The sequence below is a fragment of the Wyeomyia smithii genome, chromosome 3 (assembly GCF_029784165.1).
Source record: "Wyeomyia smithii strain HCP4-BCI-WySm-NY-G18 chromosome 3, ASM2978416v1, whole genome shotgun sequence".
NCBI classification, from domain to species: Eukaryota; Metazoa; Arthropoda; class Insecta; order Diptera; family Culicidae; genus Wyeomyia; species Wyeomyia smithii.
Genome location: NC_073696.1, coordinates 234,487,766 through 234,506,079, shown reverse-complemented (window position 1 = coordinate 234,506,079; position 18,314 = coordinate 234,487,766). Strand labels below are relative to the sequence as shown.

The window sequence follows — 18,314 nt, the reverse complement described above, 5'->3', positions numbered from 1 at the left end:
TGAGCCGCGACCAGTAGTGCCACCAAAGGCAGCCTCGGCGGTAATTCACATGCAAATCGTTGCGAAATCTTTTCGTTAACCCTATTTTCCCATCAACACTCATGTTGCAAAAGCTAGTCTGAAAGCGGCAGCTAGACTAACAAGAGTGTGATGGATACACACGATTAAGGGTACCTTATCGAATGAGATAAAAAAAGCCGTTAAGTGGAGCTTACACAGCATAGAAGAAAATAAAACGGAAAGTACTCTCGTTGTTGTTCGAGTGTATCAAATGTGCACAGTCTTTCTCGCATTTCTCCGGCAGCTTGAAGCTATTCAATCATTCCTTTTGTGAATGAACTGCGGAAAACCACGCTCCATCCAGGCCTCGCAGCAAACTCCCACTCGTGCGCGCTTGAAATCGAATCTTCAACCGGCCGACCCGCTCTCGCGCACGCCTCTCCACTTGGATAGATAGACAATTATGAATAACATTTAAATTAACCACTAGAGCTGCTTTTAAATCGTACATAAGTAAACATACAATTCGTTCGTACGAAAACGATTGACAGTGATCGTGTTTCTTTCTCACACCTCGATGCGACATTCCCACGTCACACAACCCGATCGTGGTATCGACATCGGAATCGGTATGTTCTCATGTGCCGAATTAGCATTGCATAGATTGCGTGCATGGGCATCATAGTGAACTGGCCGAGAGATCCTCGTATCAACGGATTTGGCAATAATAGTCAGCTTCCTTCTTTGTACTGACTGTCAACATGACACTGTCAATTTGGGCATTTGTTGAATAACCTGAGTAAACGGGGTGCCAAGTTGTTGGCTTATTTTTCGCTTATTGAAAAAAAAGAAGAAGGTTATATCTGATACACCACCGCATTATTGACGTAGGAAAGCCAGAAGCTATCTTTTTTTAACACACAACACAGTGAGCAAGAGACTAGAAAACCAAAATTACCACGTCCTTTAAAAATTAAAATTCATTAACTTTTCAATTGTAGATTTGTTAGTCCTGAGAAGGACAGTGTTTGTATTGGAACAGTTACCCTCAATCATTACACAACACCAGAATTTCGTTTTGGTTAGTAGTTAATGAGTATTTTTTCTGCTGCTTTCACAGTAGTCACCATCTACTTAGTCGATTTTACAGTCGGAAACCGTTTTCTGTCGCGCAAGAATTGAACCGGGAAAATCAGGCACAATCCGATACGGTTGCCACGATCTATCATCGACATTGCAATTGAAATCTGACACTCACTTTCTCTTTTCTCAATTAAAATGTTAGTGTTCTTTTATATCTTCCGAGAGATAATGCATATGAAGCACATACAACTATACAACTTTTTCAAGTTCCATCATTCTCGTTTCTGCGTTTACGAAGCTATGTCTTACAGAAAAAACGGCCAGCTTCGTAAACGCAGAAGCGAGAATGACGGAACTTGAAAATGTTGCATACCCGATCAGTCAAAAATATCAGGATTATAACAAATCTTGATATTTTGTTATGAACTTTTTGTATCAACTTGTGTTCTAAACTGGATCTCGTTAATATTCAAAATATGAAAATTCCTATCAAAATTACTTACTGAATTTTACAAATTATAGCATGTTTTGTAAGGGTTTTGTCAGAAAAAGATCAGAATTAGTTAGAATGTACAATATTTTGTTAATTGAAAAACAAAGTTTGTTATGAATATACTTTAAAAATACACACTTTAGAACATTCAACTGTATGATAACAGAATTTGATATATGTACTTTTCATCATTCTGGCATATCAAGAGTATTACAGGCTTCGTTATTTCTGCCAAGTTCAGATATATTTGTGTTACCCGTTTGTTATAATCGTTTGATCAGTTAGTTCTATGTGCATCATGTGCAGCATCGTAAACGTAGAAGCGAGAATGACGGAACTTAAAAAAGTTGTATAGTTGTATATGCTTCATATGCATCATTTCTCGGAAGATATTTAAAAACTGCTGCTGCATGAAAATGAGACCATCTCTCTGATGAAACGGCCAATCACGTGGTAACGAAGAAGATGCGAAGTGTTAAGGCAATATTTGAAACATTTTTACGATATCAGTGTACTGGAAGCGTGAACGTGGTTGGTTGAAGGATACTGATTTTGAATTAAATTGAACTCTTTTTTTTTTAATAATAACTGTCATAGCATATTAACTCGTACTGTTGATGCTAATAACAAATGTTATGAAGTTCAGGAATAGGATGATGCATAAACCATAAATATATGTGTCGAGTTTTACATCGCTATACATGATAGAAATGTTACATATAAAATGTTTCACAAGATGCGAGAAAAATCTCAAAATAGACCCTTCACGGTAGGACGTAGTTTTGAAGTGAAATTTAATACACTAGACAGAAAAAAACTTATTTCATACCACCAGGGTCGTACTTAAAGAAAGAATGTTTAAATAATTTGTGAAATACTTCACCGTAATAACATACTGGAACCCTAAAACGCTTAGAGCGGGTCCTAAAGTTTTACACGGTTGTCTGATATTTATATATCATTTAAAAGAGTGCAATTTTCTGAGCAAAACGTGATTTTTAAAAAAAGTTTATCGTTTCCTTCAATTTTTAAATGAAGAATAAAAAACTGCTCGAAATGCCTTAAATGACAGCTCTCCCATATACCGTACATGGACGAAATGTCATTTAAGACCTTTCGAGCAGTTTTTTTTAAATTCATTTAAAAATCGAAGGAAAACGATGAACATTTTTTAAAAATCACGTTTTGCTCAGAAAACGCGGCTTTTTCAAATGATATATAAAAACTGGTATAGCTTTAGAACCCAATTCAGCTGCTAATTAAACTTTCTGTTGTTTAACTAATGAAAAGAAGTACGTACTACGAAGAAATCACTTTTTTGAACCTACCGAAAAGTAGCAGCAAACAAGGTTCACTCTTAAATACTTTGTATATCATAAATAGGAATCCTTTCTATTAACTCGAAATACACTTAGCTTGGCTTGACTGACTGCACAAATCAATGGTTGCTACTCCGTGATTGATCATAATCAGTAAAATCTCACAATGAATCAATTAAATGGGGTTAGGAGAGGAGTAGGCTTGTAAACGGTCAACACTCCTATTTGATTCGTTTCGTAAGTGGGAGTCGCAGTAGGCTTTCGCTCGTAAATATAGACCGTCTGCTCCTGCATACAGAAAAAATGGTCGAATGACACCCGCGCATCGGATAAAAGCACACTGCTATTTGTTTGGCGATGTTATTTTGTTTTATTTCTGTTCACTAAATTCTGTTTCTGATGGGTAATGTTATTACAAAATTAATGATATAAGTTATGTCAAAATACGGTTACGGAACGGAATACGGAAAAAAAGCCGTAGTTACCTCTATTTAGCTATAAGTGGTTCGTTCCCTCTTCAGATGACTGATGGGAATGTATAATTAGCTTATTTATATTTGGTACCGGTTTAAACTAACAGCCAGTAAGAATGCCGTTGGGGCCACGCACAAGCGTGTGCGGTTTTTTCAATAGAACACAAAGTTTTTTAGCTTCTCGATTTTAGATTGGCACTGAAAAACACAGGTTTGCCCTAGAACTCAAACTGAAAAAAAAACTATAGTTTATAGCCATTCCTGTGAATTTTGGTGCCCCTAGCACAGATAACTTCTTCAGAGACTTAAATGAGCTTTCCCGTAAGCTAACGTGAACGCGACGAACCCGGCGAGCACTTACTGTGCGGCATTTTGACGCACGTCTACATACACTGGGGGCTCCAAAATTCACCGGAACGGTTATAAAGCTACAATATTTATGAAGTAACTATTTTGAGCTTCAGGGCATGTTCTATAGTCTTCTGTTTGTAAAATTTTCTGTGTGCTTTCTTTCGTTCCCGAGAAATGTCAGGGGGAAATAAACCGATGCTATGGAAACTAAGAACGAGCAAAAACTTGGCATCGACCATCACGGATTTGGCTCAAAGTTGGGGGAATTATTCATCTAGATTCACTATGAGAACATCTAAATTTTTGCTCTGTTGCAAAATAACTCTTTTTTCCAAATTTTTTTATATACCACAAAAGATCAAAACAATGGTCGCAGTGGTCCAAATCTTACATAAAAAAAAAATATTGTTTTTTTTTCTACGGCAACATAAAATTGAAAATAACTTTATTTCAATTTCCTCGTCATAATGGGGTGAACAAATATTAAAATAAAATAAAAAAAACATACGTAACAGCAATTTGTTCACTTTTTATTTATTTATACCTGTGTCAATTTTTTCGAAAGACTAAAAAATCATTGATTGATTTCATTGACCGGGGGAAAAATCTGGCAACACTGTAAGTAACTGTACAGTAACTGTTTTACGCGAGGACGAAAAATCGTGCAAAACACCGTGTGAAAACCGTGTTATTTAATAAAAACGACGTAAAAAACCGCGTAATTTGGAAAATCGTCGTAAAAAACCGTGTAAAAAAAGACCTTATTGTATACGGAGAAAATTTAAACTGGTATCGTAAAAAATGGTATATCTCGAGATTGAAACATATTACCTCAGGATGATAGTTGTTGCTTACGTGAAATTTGCCGATAAATGTAGATTTAGTTTCAACATACAAAAATAATCTATCTTGCAATGCTTTCGGTTAAGAAAATATTTTTTATGGGTTTCTTGGTTATTTTTTTTTTTTTTTTTCAAATCTTCTGTCAGTCTTTTTCGGTTATCCTACGTCTATGAATTGTAAGAAAAAGAATAAGATAGATTTTTATTTTCCAGATGGCATGGACACTTCGTATGGAACGCCCGCTATTCTTTTATTTTATTGATTTCTGTACTCATAGCGTACAAAAACACAATTTTGTTAGTTTTCATATTTAGACTCATAATCTGTAGTTGGCATTCCGGGCATTACTCGAAAACGAAAAAGGACTTTCTGGAATTATTAGTACTGAAATATGAAATGAAATATTTTTCACCATTCTTGCAAAAAAGTATTTTGATTTTGCTCTACAGTTCTCATTCTTCATGAAACTTTATTCGTAGATATTTTGAGATAGCTTTGATACACTACACTACAAACTAAACTTATGTGCCATAACAATATAACAGATTATTGAAAAAAGAACTCTTTTAATCTAGTTCATTTATCGCCACTATCAACCAATCAGTTGTACACAGTGCGGTAAAATAGTGCCTTTTCGTTTACTATCAAAAAGCACGTGGAGCACGTCAGTTCTCTACACTCGAAGCCTTCGCCACAGCATCAAACCGATCACGTTATAGCGACGCATTTATTACTATTTCCACAAGGTTGAATGCGTCTATTGGTACTATTCATATAGGCAACACGCTTGAGTAGGCTTGTGCCTAACGATCAGTGTTGGTGTTAATTTCTTGCCACCTAATTGTTACGGGAATTCGTCTTGAATTGCATACAGAATTATATGACGGGTTCATTTGATTACTGAAATCAATCCAGTCGATTTCAGAATGCTGTAATTTTTCTTAGCAAATATAAACAACTTGATTAGTCCAGAAGGTTGAAACGAATGGAATTTCACTTGATACCAAACCCCCGCTGGATGTCAACACAGCACCAGAAAAGATGTATTTTATGCTGTTAAACGTTCGTAAATGTTTCACACATTATTTGAATTTTTAAATTTGTTTTTCAATATGCAACGAAATCCCATCTAAGAAAATCATATAGCTAAAAGTTACGTTAGATTTTCTCCTCAACTATAACCACAGTGTTCCCCCGCGTTCACTTATCATACAATCAATACTTACTAATTGCAACCTGCTTCATCAACATACCAATGAAGTATTAAAGCAAAGCGATTCAACCTTCTTGCAGGGTACAAAAGAAAATGACGGAGAAAAACAAACATCCCACACAGAGCACGAACATATGCACCTAACTAGGTATTGCTCGTACCATTCGAAAGAAACGTCGCTCTGGGCCGGCCGGTAGAAAGTGAACTGCTGCGCAGGTCGCCGCATTTGCAAACACGCACAAAAACGAAGCTTTTCGCAACTCAATTAAAATGCCTTCTCGAAGGTGTCCGCGCTTTTGCTCGGTTTGTGCACTTCATCTGGTGAGCTGAACAAAAAACGTTTAATTACTACTTGAAAAACTATCCGCGTTCAGCGGTCGGAACCGAGCTGCTGAGGTGCCCTGAACCTGAAGCCGCCGGCCGGAGCTAATAGCTTTTAGGGTAATAGGTTTAAGTGTTGATCCCAGTGATAAAACTTTATTCAAGACAAACAAGGTATGACTATCGGAATGACTCTCTTCATGCTTTTCTGAGGTTACTTTCTAAGCACCGGAAATACCGTCTTGCACCTCGAACACAGAAAACAAATGTTGACCCGCTGCGGTGGGCACATCCGGCGGCTCACTGTGAGTATGCTCCAACAGTGGAAACGTTAATTAAGCAAAGAAATTTTCAATGAATCCCTCTCACTTGACGTTCGATTATTGCTGCGCAAAGGTGCTATTGATGCGAACTCTGAATGTCAAACAACGAACAATGTTGTTTGCTTACAAATTGCAGCGAAATTACTACGCGTTCTTTGTAGTAACCAGTGAAGGTTGAAACAGAAAATATGAAAATGACATGGGTCATTACGAGATCGGAAACTACCAGAGCGAACTGCATTATTATTTGTATTGTCGCAATTTCTCCTTATTGAAAAAAACTAACAGTTATTTTCAACTAAAACAGTCGAAATTCATTAATCACAGCCGCTGCGTGGTTATAAATCACGACTAACTAGCTAATTAAATTTGACGACTTTTTCTGGAATGCATCGGTCCAAGTCGGAAGCATCATAATGCATCGTAAACATGTATATATATGATTGTATATTTATATTTTCAATTATGAAACAGCACGACAGCAAACGAAAATGCGATACCACACAGCAGTATATCGGAAGAGGTCGCGTCATTAGTGGTGAAAAGTGTGGGAAAATTAGGCAACTCTCGATGGTGAAGTCCAGCGAGAGCGGCAAACTTGAAAACTATTGGGCAATAAACCACCAGCATTCCTGACTGTTTTTGATTAGATTAATTTTATAGGAGGAATCTACCCGAGACCCGTTCGGTCGCTGTTCGCGGGTGCAGCTGGATTGAAAACGGAAAATGAACACAAGAAACACATTGACACGCGAGATAAAAGTGTAGGAAGGATTTGCATACGTTATGTTGGGAAGCATAGGAAACACTTTACCAGTGCTAACAAACGCGGACCACTCTCACATCAAAATAATTCAGATGCTAATGGTAACGCGAGTAGATTGCACCTAACTGTAAGTATTGACTAGAAAAGCACTCATAGCACTCAAAAGCACTCAATTTCTGTACAATAATTCAGTGAAGAGTTGAACAATGCACAGCTGATTATGATCGAAAGATCTAATCATTGAACATCTTAGAAATTGCAATGCCAATAATGAGAATTCGCCAGTGATTGGAAGCAAGGGAACTGTACAGACATTTACGGTGTTTTTTATGTTCATAACATATGACTACTTAAATTGCTAGTTAGTCGATAAGTCAAACCGTGATTGGCAGAAAATTTGCTTGGCCTTTACGTTGCGCATGTGCATACAAAATCGATAAGAAATACTTTCCGATCTTGTTTTCTCATGATCGATAGACGTTTGCATTGCTACATCTTTATGAATTAATCACCTATAACGTGCGAGAAAAGTATAATAGTTCAAATTACAATAAGCTGGTTTACATCGGAACTCCAATAAACGTAAGCGAGAACATCATATGAAATGGCCTTCATAACTTTTTCACTCGTAAATTTGAGGGCATGTACAGAAAAAAACACTAGGCAGCAGTTTACCTGACCTGTTTTGAGCAGTTTACATCTGTTTCGCAGGGGATTTTCTTCAGTACATAAATGGCGCCTGAAAGGTTGTTTCTTATCGTTTTTAACCCTTTATACAGATTATAATGTCCCCGAATTACTGAGGAAATTTATTGGCATTTCGAAGAATATTGAAATTTTCGACTTTGTGTTTGTTCTCAGGCTCACCCTTCCTTTGCGTTGAATTCTATGAAATCTCAATGACTTTCTTTTGATAAAAATAAAATCCACTTCAACTAGCTAGAAAGAGATTAAGCTAAAACCTTTACAGGAAATTATAATTGACGATAATTTTGGCAGGAGGAACGAGGCTGGAAGCAGTAAGTGTAAAAAGGAAGGATGAAAAAATAAACACACAAGCATGGATAGCAATATAAGCATGTCGCTTACTTTCAATAGTAATAATACTAACAATGGAACTCCGGAATACAGCAGACACTCGGGTAATGTCACAAAAAAACAATATTACTATTCGCAGTGAATGGTCTGTACAGACAAGGTTGCATACTCAATTTTGGGGTGTCAATTCCATTCAATTGGCCGCGTGCCGATAATTCGCTCCGCGAGTACAATTTTGAAACATGATGTACGACAAACTTGCAGTCCTTAAGTAATGCTGCAAGTTTTTCGAAGAAAGTAGTGGTCTAACTCTTATGCCTAAAGTTTGAGAATCTACATGCAGTGCAGTATTCAGCCAATAATCGCGGTGAGTATCATGATATTAAAAAAGTCCCCTAAAATTGAATATGCAACCTTGCATGTAGAAAAAAAAGATATTAACTTTTTACACTTTCAACATTTTTGCCATCTATTTTGCTTTTTTTTTTTGACGTAGAACAACGTCTCTCAGGAAACTCGGTTAAATAGGGTAAAATGAAAAAAAAAGAGAAAAATATGTCCAATATCAAATGCCAATTTCAAATGATTTGAAAATCGTCTATGCATCCGCTAAACTGCAGAAAATTGTAATTTGATTAGTCGATCATTTGTACTATTAAAAATTGTCAATTCTTGTTGAAACGCAAATTTCGACTTCTGATTGGTCGCTCAATGCTTGCTTTTATAGCACGTTCGACAGAATTATATACCCAGTAAACCGGCATGCACTCTTTGGGCTTTATAGGATCTTGTCTCTGGTTTTTGGTCAATCATTTCATTAGAAGATGGCGACAAAGATGATCCTAACTAAGTAGCAGCGGGTAGCGGAAGTAGCGGCAGCGGATAGCAACAGTAGCGGCAGCTATAGTGGTAGGTGCATTTATTTCTTCTTTTAGTAAAGAATTGCCTTTGTGAGGTAGCGGCAGATCAATAACAATAACTTTTATTCAACACTAATAAAATAACTATGGAAATAATGTGGTGACACTGAAAAAATGCAAAACGACATCTAAGGTCGGTTCCCGGCCATTTTAAAATTCAAGATGTTGACTGCCGACTCCTAGAAAATACCCAAAAATGGCCAAACACAGCTGAATATTGGTACTTTAGGAAACGGGAGGATGGCCAAAAGCCGGAAACCGTCTTCGGATACCACCTTGAAAGCCAAAGTAGCAACTTCCGATCTGGAAAACACCCATAAATGACCAAATATTACCTGATTATTTCCGGATTCGGGATCATGTTCATAGGCCGTAAATCGATCCTAGTTACCACTCTCACCACACATTATTTTCAGAGAATTATTTCATGAGTGTTGGATAAAATTTATTTATAATTTATTGATATTAAATAGTCTATCATAATCTTAGCATCTATCATTCAGAGAATTATTGTTAAGGAGAAATTTGCTTCGAACTAAGCAATTGTGGTCGCTCTCAAATGCAACAATGCAAGTATTGTAACAAACATTTGTATGTAGTTCTATGTCAACTTTGCCGTTGTGGCTTTGTATACAATCCTTGTGATTTTTTGATTGGTTTTACTATTTTCGACATGAACCAGAGATGTCAGATGTTTTTGAAAAATGTCTGCAACTGCTCGAAAAGCCGGAAAAATCTGCTCGAAATCTGAAAAAAAATTATCCGTGATACGAAAAAGTTTTGCTCGCGCAGACAAAAGTCTGCAAAAATTTGCACACATTTTATGAAAGTCGCGAATATAAGGAGACTCTGACAAAAATCTGCAGTAACTTTGGAAAATCTGCGAATATCTGCGAATATATAAAAATCTGCACACGAACTCTAAAAATCTGCGTTTTGCAGACAAATCTGCACAGTTGGTATCCCTGACATGAAGGATATTTTGGATGTTCTTAACCGCTTTTAACATTTATGTCAAAATGTAAAAACTTTCGACATTTAGACATCGACATTTTTTTGACATTTCCGACATTTTCGACATCCAAATATATAAAAATGCAGTCCTGTCTGTCTGTCCGTCTGTTCCATATAGACTTGGAAACTACTGAACCGATCGACGTGAAAATATGTATGCAAGGATTGGGAATGGTTCTTAGGATGGTTTGAGACTTCTGTCGTCTCTGAAAAAGAGGGACCCAACACAAATGAAACACAGATTTCTGCATAACTTAAAAACTAATCAAACAAATGAAACTAAAATTGGGATGTAAAGGTTTTTAGGAGCAATAAATATTCCTGTGGCACTTTGACACCCCTCCCTCTTCTGGAAAGGGGAGCTCTTATACAAATGAAACACAAATTTCTGCATAATTTGGCATAAAATTGTTGTAATAACTTTTTACATGGTGGTTCGACACCCCTATCTCCTCTGAAAGGGAGAGGTCCCATGCAAATGAAACACAAATTCCTGCATAATTCGAGAGCTAATCAAGTATATGGTACGAAATTTGGAAGTAGGAGCAAGAAATATTTCTTGGGCAGTTTGATAGCCCTTCCTCTTCTGGAAAGAAGGGCTCCCACACAAATTCCTGCATAACTCGAGAACTAATAGGGCAAAAAGAATCGAATTTGACATGTGAATGTATTCAAGGGCAATAACTTTTTACATGGTGGTTCGACACACCTTCTTCCTCTGGCAGGAAGGGGCTCCATAAAAATTAAACAATTGGGTCTCCTGAAAGGCGGAAAATCAAAAGGCAGAATCACGAAAGGCAGAATCACGAAAAATTATTACGAAAGGCAGAATATTTCATAAGGCAGAATTACGAAAGGCAGAATATTTCATAAGGCATAATAACGAATGGCAGAATCACAAAGAGCACGAATGGCAGAATCAAAAAATGGTCTATTTTCTTTTTAACAACACACACTCGCGGCCTTTGGCCGACTCTATTGTTCAAGTGTATGCTGTCCTTACTCGCTACCGCTCGTTCGGACTTAACTAAGGGAAAGAAAACCTGTTTGAATAATCCTAGAAAACCAGTAGATCAGTTGCTTGTATGCGAGAGGCCGCCGCTTCCGACGGCGGGTCGGCGGCCGGCTCGGACCGCGGAAACCACGGCGGCTTTGTGCCGCCTCGGTTCCTTGCCCTCGATTATGCGTCTTCGCCGCATGAGTTGTTTTATGTTACTGAGCCTAACCAGTTTGCGCGTTTCGGATCTAATAATTAGGCTTGATTTGCACCTTCCATCAAAACTGGTCATTGCTTGTGACCAGTTATTATGTCTGGTTAGCAAATAATATTGAATAATAAATTTAGAGTAGCAGCTTTGATACCGTGACCAGGATTCACACCAATCACGCACTTGGCTATCTTGAGTCTGGTTTTGCTACCAGTGATTCTGCCTTTCGTGCCCTTCGAAATTCTGCCTTTTAAAATATTCTGCCTTGTGTGTACGGTCATAGTGTTCTGCCATTCATGATTCTGCCTTTCGTGCTTCTGCCATTCGTGATTCTGCCTTCTGTGGCGAACCCAAACTTTTGCTTAGCTCGAGAAGTATTGATTAGAACTAAATTTGGCATGTTGAGAGCAAGAAATATTTCATGGAGGATCAACACTCCTCCCTCTACTGGAAGGAAGGGGTTTTATACGAATCAAATAATTATCACTGTATAACTCGGGAACTATCACAGGTCGGCGAAAAAGTTTCCAAAATCAAATTCTTTGATTTTCCCTGATATTCCGCGAAATATAACATCAATTTCCCTGATATTCAGCATTCAGCACAAAAAAGTGCAACGTAAATAAACGCAACTCTGAAACCCCAATCAAATATGAAACCGCGGACCGTAGAAGTCGCGAATCAACCTTCAATGCTGCCAAAAATCAGTTTTTGCGTTAAAGAGTCGTTTGAAAAAAATCGCGTCTCGGCTAAAAAATTTTCCCTGAACATTTGTCAGTTTTCCCTGATATTCCCTGATCGAGAAATGAATTCCTTGACATTTCCTGATTTTCCAGGTTTTCGACACCCTGTCAATCAATTGGAACCAAATTTGACATGTGGAAGTTTATGGGGGAAGAAATGGTTTGACAATCCTCTGTAGTCTGCAAAGGAAGGGAGGCTTCCAAGCAAGTAAAACTAATATTTCAACCAATTTTTCCGGAAAACAGCCGGATGATGCACAGCAGCCAATTATCGACTATAGATGCCATTTTTGAATCCAAGATGAAAACTTCTGGTTTTTGTAAAACAGCCGAAAATGGTGGAACACCACCCAATATTGGTATCTCCGGAACCAGAATAAAGCGCAGCTCCTAGAAATGGACGCCATATGCCATTTTGAAATCTAAGATGACAACTCCCGGTTTCTGGAAAACATCCGAAAGCGTCCAACGCAGAAAAGCGCAGCAGCCAAAAATCGACCTCAGTCATCATTTTAAATTCCAAGATGGCGACTTCCGTAAAAAAAACATTCAAAATGACCGATTTCCTCCTCATTTGGATATTTCTGAAACCGACATGATACACAGAAGTAAAAAATCAATCACAGACATCTTTTTGAATGCTAAGATGGCGACTCCCAGTGTTTATATTTCATTTTGGTTCACGAGCTGTTGGTTGCTAAATTTGCTCTTATTTGATCGTCGTTAGACCGATTTAAATTTGGTTTGTTGTAAAAGCTTAAAAACCAGCTCTGAAATTAAAATCTTTATGGTTTCCTGCGAATTCATCAGTATATTTTTTGATGGTATGGAATGATCATTGTTGAAAATTACATTTTTGAGCTTTTATCGAACTTTACTCACTTCTCCAAATTTAACGTAATTAACCCTTAACTAAGATTACTTTAAGTAAATTCAATACTTTTTTTATTATTTGGAAACTTGTTTAATCAAATTTGATTGAGTTTTGACTGAGTTAGAAGAATTTTTCGAAAATATGAAAAACTGCACCGGGCATGCAAGGGTTAACTTTGACAGGTATGTGAATCATGCAAAAGTGACCAACTCGTCATGCATTTGCAGACTACAAACAAATTGCAAGATCAATCTTTGGATATATGTGGAATCAATTAAAAATTTTAAAAATTATTTAAATAAAAGAACGAAGTTTACCGGCTTAGCTAGCTTTGACTGTTTCTGCCATTTTTGTATTCTATTAAGGTATTCCTTCAAGACATGCGTTTGACAGTTTGCACTACACAGTTGACAAGAAAAATGTATGAAAATCATTTTTAAAAAAAGGGTGGATATCATTTTCCAGGATTCTTCCAAGTACTGGCTGTGTTAGTGTAGACTAGACTAGGCTAGACATCAGTTTGCGTTTGACAGCAATTCGTTATGATTGAGAGAGCAGATCGTCACGAACTTTTCGAATAAGCTTTACCTCAAGGACTTCAAAGTACCTCATGAAAGCAAACATTAGTTGATCTCTTGAGACATCATATCGGTTTTTTCGCTGATACAGAAAAAGCGGATGTTAAAGGAGCCGCTCAGTGTTTTCATCTGACATCTGGGCATGACGTGCTCGCTGGTGATTGGGCCTAAAATACGCGGACATTGAACCCTATTTTTTGTTTATTATAAGGATAATCATGCAGCGCTTGTCCAGCTGTAAAAATACTCAACTAGATTGACATGTAATAGAAGGTGCACAGTTACCGAATTGTTTTTGTATAGGAGCAAAATTTTTAGAACCTTTAATTTATTTTATAAAATTATAAAAAAAAACAATAATTACTATACAAAAAACAAAGACGATGTATAAAAATCGTACCGCAGTCGAACGTAATTGAAGAAAGATCCTATTTGACCAAATAGGTCTGTTCATCAATGTTTTATGTTCAAATTTAATTAGACCATTTATATGTTATCATTTTCAAGATCATTTGTAATCATAAGAAGTTTAGTCCTGAATCATCGCACCCCCAAAAAAAATTTTAGAAAGCTGCCGCGAAATAAAAAGAACAACTACTGCGAACTCAACTTGAAATATGAATAGCGTGACGAAATAAAACAGTAGGGGGGCATTGGACTTGCAAAACAGCCGCAATTTTGTACTACCTATGTCAGCGATCTGCGAAATAATCGACCATACTTTTACCAACCATTTGCCAGAGTTGCAAATTTACTACCTTTCTACACCGCCGGAATGATGTCAAATATCGACAAAATAATCCCGAAAGCATACGGTTCTAAGTCTTGGCCACGAATCCCCAAAGACATAAAGGTATTCTTCGCTCACTCGCTCTGTTTCATTGCTCCTTGCACTACTGAATCGGTGGATTAGAAGGGATTTACCTTCGGTAGAGTTGGCCGCTCGCCAGCTCATTCGTTACACAATCCCAAATATATTGAGCCATTTCAGCAGTGGAATATGACTGACCTAATTGCAAATGAACCGGGAAAATATTTCCCTCTAAAGAGCTAAACGCTACCTTGTGAGTTCATTTGCGCGGTCGATGGATTTCACCGAGGGAGGAGATAAAAAGTTTGCCCGCTAATGTCTTTCTTTGACATGGAGGTCGAAATATCGATTTACGAGCAGAGCTGCGGTTTGCACAACTCCACGCGCTATCATCACGTTTTTCCTTTATAGTTTGAGAAGGGAGGAAAATCACACCGTACGATAACCTATTCGTGAACTATGCGAAATTATAACAACAATGGGAGGGTCGGTCATCATTATACGACTGTCTAGTTTAGTTTATCATTCATCAAAAAGTCAAACGATGGAACGGCATGTTTTGGCCTCGCGTGCGCATTTCCGTCGGCATTCCTATACAGGTAATTGCCAGGTTCCACGAAGATAACACGCTTTGGAAAGGGCCCGCGAGTACGTGATTTGTTCCACTAAAAACCTGAATTGATCCCGCGCGATTTAAAATATCGTAGATGAATCAAATTACTCTTTCGTCCGGAGCAGTTGATTGTAGTACTTTCACAAAAACCGAGTCCAGCCGACTTCGACAACATTTGAGTATTGCGTGAGCTACCAGCAGCTCGATTCGATGTTTTACCGTTCCCCCGCCGAAAGGTCATATGATGGATGCTAAGCGGCAACCTATGAGGCCATTATAGCCGCGCTTCACTACCGACGGAATTTCCCGGAAACTTTTATTTGTTATTGGTTCCAAAACAACAAGTAAACAGCAAATTTCAGCGCATCGTTAACTGCTGGGCCTTCTGTTGGTTCAGGCAGCATACCGTGAGTTCCGTTAACGATAGCGACCCAAAACCCGGACAGTTGAAAGCTTAGGTTAGGGAGTACCAGATAGGATTTTATTTATTTACCGATTGTCGTCATGACGAACGCGCGCGCGATCCGTTATTGAAAAAATGTAGTCCAGGTGAAATAGCGCTCCTCCGTTCTACCTTCGCCGATCTACCGTGACCTACATGTTGTTATTCGTTGGACAAAAAAAGGCAGGCTTTCATTTTGTTGGTTTGTTCTTTCGACTAAAAGATTTTGCGGTTCATGCTTGTGCATTAGAGTTGGAACTTAGTTAATGACTTGTTTCTGCACGGTGGGTGGTGACTTACCTGAAATCAAAAAAGAGAAAACAAAACATTTCATTAATTTACGGTTGAAAAAACAACTGGAAGAATGATGTTTGAAAGTCATGCTTGTGTAGAAAAAGAGTGGCGCACAGTACCATGCATGTATGACAGCAGCCACCCGGCGGCTGTTGAAGTTCAAAAGACCACAACGAGATGGAAAATTCCGGTAATAGAGCAAACGAGCGAGCAGAAGGCTTGAACATTCCGAGCCGCTGAACGAAGCACTAGGGCACTTAACCCAGTCAAAGAGGATACGCTGTTGAAAGCGCGGAAATCTTCTCGCTCGGCATGAGTAATTAATTATACCAAATTAAACAGAACCTTTTATGCAGCTCACAAAACTAGCAACGATCATCATCAGCAGCGTTGCGTACGTGTGCGAGAATCACGATAAGGTGATGATGGATGAAGAATTTAATTCGAACAATTGAAGCGATGATGAAAGCGATATGGTACACTCTTCTTGGCGAGGTTTTTTTTTTCGATGCGAAAAAAACTGGAAAATAGCGTAAGTAAGGTTGAAGATAATTAACATGAAGATCAATTAACCAACAAACTTCGGTATAGATTTCATACTACTCGTAAGCATGATTTAGCTGGTTTGTGATTATGTAGACGTCAATTTATAGTTCTGGAATCAAAAAGAAGCCATTATAAATTAAACTTTTTCCAAGAGAAACATATGATACGAGTAAACAGTTCAGCTACTTTCAAGCCCTAATTAACGGAAGTTGAAGTTTATGAGCAATGTATGTTGAATGAAACGTCATAGAACTCTCTCTTTGTTTACGGTAATAAAAATGATAACGGAATTATGAAAAAATTGGAAGACACACCACTGAAAGCGGCTACTGTTGTAAATTATGAAAATAAAAAATACGAAGAAGCCAACCTCTGCAGAGCAAAAAAAAAAAAACTAACTGAATCGAATGTAATGCAAGTAAATTTTCATTCATCTGAGTATTTTACACAGTTATTATGCGACTTGGCTGTTGTTTTGCGAATTGAAGTAGTTTATGGGAAATTTTTGTATTGGTTGCGGTTTTTAAGTTCATTATTTTCATTATTATTTCGTTTTTTTTTGTCTTTAATGTAGTTAATGACATGTTTGTCATTTCTTTTTTTTTTTTTTGTTATTTCTACAGTTATTATTTTGGAATTACTTGAAAATTATGCATATATCAAATCCGAATAAAAGAATTGATACAAGATCCTTAATTTCCGCAGGTTAACATAGGTTAACGCAAATTGCATGTGCGTTTTCGGGTGCTTTTTTCTACAATGGCATGTGATAATGAGTTAATCTACTCTGGATCTGCACCTGCGAGACGGCATCACTTTGCCGAAGTAGATGAATTATTTTTATATTTCGACTGTTAACGGAAAAGAGGCTCGCAATGATAAAATCCACTCACCGTCTTCAGCTCTGCAGGTATTACGCTGAACCAAATAGACGCACCGTTACTGTCGAAAACTGGATCCGTTTCAAAGATTGTGATTAGTTCGTACGCGCAGACTTTTCGCGAACCGATTCGCATCCGTAAGCAAGAGATTGTACCGTTAATCTAAACCGACTAATCGCTCACAGCAGGTATAAATCCCCGTCTGGAGGCGATTTTTTCCTTCACGTTGATCTACTTTGGTGATTATTGATATTAGGCGTCCCGGTTGAAGTGCTACGTTAAGTGAATCAAACATAAATGATGCATTAGAATAAAAATCCGAACGGTTTTCGCTCATCGATCGCTCAAACTAGGTGACCTACAGCGGCGTTTTGACGAAAAACAACTAAGCTGACGGTGAAACGAAAGGATCAATTAACTTCTCCGTCAACGCTGGTGAAATGTGTTCTACATTAGAAATGAGACAAGCCACTGGCGGCCGTTTACGCAACATTAAAATGGCATCAAATGTTTCCAAAAAGAAACAACACCAAAACTTAGAGCGACACTCAACCTTTAGCGTTTTCTCGTTGCAGAAGTAGGAAAGCGGTGAGCGAAACAAGATCAGTGTCTTGACGGGATGAGCGAAAACCTATGCGGAGTTGAAATGACAAGCTTTTCACACTGAGCCGTACATAAACAAACCAAGACAAGAAGTGACAAGTGCATCGTGCATTGACAGCCGTACGTAGAGAGATGCTTTTTTGAAAAAGGAAAACGGTCTGTTGACAGTGATTGGTGGTAATTTGAGCAGCTATCCCACGAAAGGTAATTACGCTGTAACATGTTCGTTAGTTTATTTTTGGGATGACACTAATGTAAAGTATTATAATATAGTAGTGGCAATTAGTAAAAATGCTTGTCGAAAAGTTTTTTTTTTTTTTTTAAGGGGGGATTTGTTAGTAGCTTAAGTATTTATGATAAATATAAGTAAATAATGAGTATGTGTGTCCAATCACAAATGGTGACTTCTCAACACTGTTAGAAATTTGTAATTTTAATTGTTAGGATTTGTTTGCTTTCGCAATTAGGACTTATCATTCGTAGGAATTTAAACCTACTTGTCAGAAAAGGGGAAGTAAACTTACAACTAACTTGATTGCTAACTTATTGGCTATAAAGAGAGCT

General features: G+C 37.7%; 1 protein-coding gene and 2 long non-coding RNA genes across 18 annotated transcripts in view; 1 reads left to right on the top strand and 2 right to left on the bottom strand.

The window, feature by feature from the left end:
- The window catches only part of LOC129726794 (microtubule-associated protein Jupiter), a 231,208-nt gene that overhangs the window by 31,300 nt on the left and 181,594 nt on the right, over positions 1-18,314 (bottom strand). The window lies entirely within an intron of this gene.
- LOC129726799 (uncharacterized) overlaps positions 1-18,314 on the bottom strand; it is a 41,075-nt gene that overhangs the window by 2,849 nt on the left and 19,912 nt on the right. The window contains exon 2 of the long non-coding RNA XR_008728412.1: positions 15,478-15,726. This is a non-coding gene — a long non-coding RNA (uncharacterized LOC129726799). The remainder of the gene's footprint in view (positions 1-15,477; positions 15,727-18,314) is intronic.
- LOC129726798 (uncharacterized) lies at positions 6,953-12,505 on the top strand. Of its 2 annotated transcripts, XR_008728411.1 has the most exons (4): positions 6,953-7,312; positions 8,185-8,327; positions 9,008-9,132; positions 12,202-12,505. It is a non-coding gene; the product is annotated as an uncharacterized LOC129726798 (long non-coding RNA). The 2 variants fall into 2 exon arrangements; XR_008728410.1 differs by lacking the exon at positions 9,008-9,132.